Source organism: Triticum aestivum, chromosome 3A (genome assembly GCF_018294505.1).
Source record: "Triticum aestivum cultivar Chinese Spring chromosome 3A, IWGSC CS RefSeq v2.1, whole genome shotgun sequence".
NCBI classification, from domain to species: domain Eukaryota; kingdom Viridiplantae; phylum Streptophyta; class Magnoliopsida; order Poales; family Poaceae; genus Triticum; species Triticum aestivum.
In genome coordinates this window covers 586,266,724-586,272,723 of record NC_057800.1, presented here as the reverse complement: position 1 = coordinate 586,272,723, position 6,000 = coordinate 586,266,724, and positions in this window count along the sequence as shown.

Sequence of the window (6,000 nt, the reverse complement as noted above, 5' to 3'; positions counted from 1 at the left end):
TATTGTTTTTCTCTGAAAAATTCTGAAATTTTCAGTAACTTCAAACAAAAGTGAACCAACTTCAATAAAACTGATAGCAACTATTCCTACAAGTGCCTAAAGCCTATATCAAGCATTAGAACTACTTAGAACCATATAAATTTGACATGCAAGCTCAAGAACATGGTCACCTATCCAGCACAAATTTGCAATGAATAAAACACTAGAACAAAAACTAATTGGACCAATGGAGGAGTCACATACCAAGGAACAAGCTCCCCAAGCAGTTTTGCGAGAGGTGCTTTGAGCAAGGAGATCGAAAATCATAGCAAAAGTGGCTGGAACTCGTGCTTGAGTTGGTTTTTTGGGTTTGTGTGAGACAGAGGAAGAAGATGGGTGCTGGGATAATTGGAGGAGGGCCCACGAGGCAGGGGGCATGCCCTAGAGGGGGGGGGCGCCCACCACCCTCGTGGCCAGGTGGCAGCTCCTCCCGCGGTAATTTTTGCACAGTAAATCCTCAAATATTCCCGAAAAAATCATATTAAATTAGCATGTCATTCTGAGGACTTCTATTTTCGGGATATTTTTATATTAGACGGATAAGTCATGAAACAGACAGAAAAATACTATTTTTACTTTATTTCTACTAAATAACAGAAAATAAAGAGAGGGTACAGAAGGTTGTGATTCTAGTTTCATCCATCTCATGCTCATCAAAAAGAATCCACTAACAAGGTTGATCAAGTCTTGTTAACAAACTTATTCCGATAATCATGAAACCGGAGAAATTTCGAATAACACTAAGTTACCTCAACGGGGATATGCACATCCCCTATAATAAGTATATCATATTTCTTTTTGACAGTAGAAGAGGAAATTCAAAACCTCCAATTATAATCGATGGAATTTTCCCAATGGAGTTGATACTATGAACTTGAGGTTGTTTCCTCGGAAAGTGTACCGTATGCTTATTACAATTAACATGAAAAGTGACATTGCCTTTGTTGCAATCAATAACAGCCCCTGCAGTATTAAGAAAAGGTCTTCCAAGAATAATAGACATACTATCATCCTCGGGAATATCAAGAATAACAAAGTCCGTTAAAATAGTAACGTTTGCAACCACAACAGGCACATCCTCACAAGTACCGACAGGTATAGCAGTTGATTTATCAGCCATTTGCAAAGATATTTTGGTAGGTGTCAACTTATTCAAGTGAAGTCTATGATATAAAGAGGGAGGCATAACACTAACACCAGCTCCAAGATCACATAAAGCAGTTTTAATATAATTTCTTTTAATGGAGCAAGGTATAGTAGGTACTCCGGGATCTCCAAGTTTCTTTGGTATTCCACCCTTAAAAGTATAATTAGCAAGCATGGTGGAAATCTCAGCTTCCGGTATCTCTCTTTTATTAGTAATGATATACTTCTATTGGAAATATGCCCTAGAGGCAATAATAAAATGGTTATTATTATATTTCCTTGTCCATGATAATTGTCTATTTTTCATGCTATAATTGTGTTATCCGGAAATCGTAATACACGTGTGAATATATAGACCACAACATGTCCCTAGTAAGCCTCTAGTTGACTAGCTCGTTGATCAATAGATGGTTACGGTTTCCAGACCATGGACATTGGATGTCATTGATAACGGGATCACATCATTAGGAGAATGATGTGATGGACAAGACCCAATCCTAAGCATAGCACAAGATCGTGTAGTTCATTTGCTAGAGCTTTTCTAAGTGTCAAGTATCATTTCCTTAGACCATGAGATTGTGCAACTCCCGGATACCGTAGGAGTGCTTTGGGTGTGCCAAACATCACAACGTAACTGGGTGGCTATAAAGGTACACTACATGTATCTCCGAAAGTGTCTGTTGGGTTGGCATGAATCGAGACTGGGATTTGTCAGTCCGTATGACGGAGAGGTATCTCTGGGCCCACTCGGTAATGCATCATCATAATGAGCTCAGTGTGACTAAATAGTTGGTCACGGGATGATGTGTTACGGAACGAGTAAAGTGACTTGCCGGTAACGAGATTGAACAAGGTATTGGGATACCGACGATCGAATCTCGGGCAAGTAACGTACCGAATGACAAAGGGAATTGGATACGGGATTGAATGAATCATTGACATCGTGGTTCATCCGATGAGATCATCCTGGAACATGTGGGAGCCAACATGGGTATCCAGATCCCGCTGTTGGTTATTGACCGGAGAGTCGTCTCGGTCATGTCTGCATGTCTCCCGAACCTGTAGGGTCTACACACTTAAGGTTCGGTGACGCTAGGGTTGTAGAGATATTAGTATGCGGTAACCTGAAAGTTGTTCGGAGTCCTGGATGAGATCCCGGACATCACGAGGAGTTCCGTAATGGTCCGAAGGTGAAGATTTATGTATAGGAAGTCCAGTTTCGGCCATCGGGAAGGTTTTGGGGGTAATCGGTATTGTACCGGGACCACCGGAAGGGTCCCGGGGGTCCACCGGGTGGGGCCACCTATCCTGGAGGGCCCCATGGGCTGAAGTGGGGGGGGGGAACCAGCCCCTGATGGGCTGGTGCACCCCCCATGGGCCTCCCCCTGCGCCTAGGGTTGGAAACCCTAGGGGTGGGGGCGCCCCACTTGGCTTTGGGGGCAAGTCCCCCTTGGCCGCCGCCCCCCCTTGGAGATCCCATCTCCTAGGGCCGGCGCCCCCTAGTGGCCCTATATATAGTGGGGGGAGGGAGGGCAGCCGCACCAAGTCCCTGACCCCTCTCTCTCCCCTCGTAACACCTCTCTCTCGTTGGAGCTTGGTGAAGCCCTGCCGAGATCACCGCTGCTTCCACCACCACGCCGTCGTGCTACTGGATCTCCATCAACCTCTCCTTCCCCTTGCTGGATCAAGAAGGAGGAGACGTCTTCCCAACCATACGTTTGTTGAACACAGAGGTGCCGTCCGTTCGGCACTTGGTCATCGGTGATTTGGATCACGACGAGTACGACTCCATCAACCATGTTCACTTGAACGCTTCCGCTCGCGATCTACAAGGGTATGTAGATGCACTCCCCTTTCCCTCGTTTCTAGATGACTCCATAGATTGATCTTGGTGATGCGTAGAAAATTTTAAAATTCTGCTACGTTCCCCAACAGTGGCATCATGAGCTAGGTCTATGCGTAGTTTCTATGCACGAGTAGAACACTAGTTGCTATGGGCGTTGATTTTGTCAATTTACTTGTCGTTACTAGTCTTATCTTGATTCGGTGGCATCGTGGGATGAAGCGGCCCGGACCGACCTTACACGTACGCTTACGTGAGACTGGTTTCACCGACTGACATGCACTAGTTGCATAAGGTGGCTAGCGGGTGTCTGTCTCTCCCACTTTAGTCGGATCGGATTCGATGAAAAGGGTCCTTATGAAGGGTAAATAGAAATTGGCATATCACGTTGTGGTTTTGGCGTAGGTAAGAAACGTTCTTGCTAGAAACCTATAGCAGCCACGTAAAAACTTGCAACAACAATTAGAGGACGTCTAACTTGTTTTTGCAGCATGTGCCATGTGATGTGATATGGCCAAAAGGATGTGATGAATGATATATGTGATGTATGAGATTGATCATGTTCTTGTAATAGGAATCACGACTTGCATGTCGATCAGTATGACAACCGTCAGGAGCCATAGGAGTTGTCTTAATTTATTTATGACCTACGTGTCAACATAAACATCATGTAATTACTTTACTTTATTGCTAAACCGTTAGCCATAGTAGTAGAAGTAATAGATGACGAGACAACTTCATGAAGACACGATGATGGAGATCATGGTGTCATGCCGGTGATGATGATGATCATGGCGCCCCGAAGATGGAGATCAAAAGGAGCAAATGATATTGGCCATATCATGTCACTATTTGATTGCATGTGATGTTTATCATGTTTTTGCTTCTTATTTGCTTAGAACGACGGTAGTAAATAAGATGATCCCTCACAAAAATTTCAAGAAAGTGTTCTCCCTAACTGTGCACCGTTGCTAAGGTTCGTTGTTCTGAAGCACCACATGATGATCGAGTGTGATAGGTTCTAATGTTCGCATACAACGGGTGTAAGCCAGATTTACACATGCAATACACTTAGGTTTACTTGACGAGCCTAGCATGTACAGACATGGCCTCGGAACACGGAAGACCGAAAGGTCGAACATGAGTCGTATAGAAGATACGATCAACATGAAGATGTTCAGTGAGGATGACTAGTACGTCTCACGTGATGATCGGACACGGCCTAGTTGAATCGGATCATGTATCACTTAGATGACTAGAGGGATGTCTATCTGAGTGGGAGTTCATTGAATTATTTGATTAGATGAACTTAATTATCATGAACTTAGTCTAAAATCTTTACAATATGTCTTGTAGATCAAATGGCCCACGCTAATGTTGTCCTCAACTTCAACGCGTTCCTAGAGAAAACCAAGCTGAAAGACGATGGTAGCAACTATACGGACTGGGTCCGGAACTTGAGGATCATCCTCATAGCTGCCAAGAAAGCATAGGTCCTTGAAGCACCGCTAGGTGAAGCACCACCCCCAGCAAACCAAGACGTTATGAACGTTTGGCAGTCCCGTGTTGATGATTACTCCCTGGTTTAGTGCGGCATGCTTTACAGCTTAGAACCGGGCTCAAGAAGCGTTTTGAGCAACACGGAGCATATGAGATGTTCCAAGAGCTGAAAATGGTTTTCGAAGCTCATGCCCAGGTTGAGAGATATGAAGTCTCCGACAAGTTCTATAGTTGTAAGATGGAGGAGAATAGTTCCGTCAGCGAGCACACACTCAAAATGTATGGGTTGCACAACCGCTTGTCTCAGCTGGGAGTTAATCTCCCAGATGATGTGGTCGTTGACAGAATCCTTCAGTCGCTACCACCTAGCTACAAGAGCTTTGTGATGAACTTTAATATGTAGGGGATGGAAAAGACCATTCCTGAGGTATATTTGATGCTGAAATCAGCGGAGGTGGAAATCAAAAAGGAACATCAAGTGTTGATGGTGAATAAAACCACTAAGTTCAAGAAAGGCAAGGGTAAAAAGAACTTCAAGAAGGACGGCAAGGGAGTTGCCGCGCCCGGTAAGCAAGCTGGCGGGAAGAAGCCAAAGAATGGACCCAAGCCCGAGACTGAGTGTTTTTATTGCAAGGGAAGTGGTCACTAGAAGCAGAACTGCCCCAAGTACTTAGCGGACAAGAAGGCCGACAACACCAAAGGTATATGTGATATACATGTTATTGATGTGTACCTTACCAGTACTCATAGTAGCTCCTGGGTATTTGATACCGGTGCGGTTGCTCATATTTGTAACTCAAAACAGGAGCTGCGGAATAAGCGGAGACTGACGAAGGATGAGGTGACGATGCGCGTCGGGAATGGTTCCAAGGTCGATGTGATCGCCGTCGGCACGCTACCTCTACATTTACCTACGGGATTAGTTTTAAACCTCAATAATTGTTATTTAGTGCCAGCTTTGAGCATGAACATTGTATCAGGATCTCGTTTAATACGAGATGGTTACTGATTTAAATCCAAGAATAATGGTTGTTCTATTTATATGAGAGATATGTTTTATGGTCATCCCCCGCTGGTCAATGGTTTATTCTTATTTAATCTCGAACGTAATGTTACACATATTCATAGTGTGAATACCAAAAGATGTAAGGTTGATAATGATAGTCCCACATACTTGTGGCACTGCCGCCTTGGTCACATTGGTGTCAAACGCATGGAGAAACTCCATGCAGATGGACTTTTGGAGTCTCTTGATTATGAATCATTTGACACGTGCGAACCATGCCTCATGGGCAAAATGACCAAGACTCCGTTCTCCGGAACAATGGAGCGAGCAACCAACTTGTTGGAAATCATACATACTGATGTGTGCGGTCCAATGAGTGTTGAGGCTCGCGGTGGCTATCGTTATGTTCTCACCCTCACTGATGACTTGAATAGATACGAGTATGTCTACTTAATGAAACACAAGT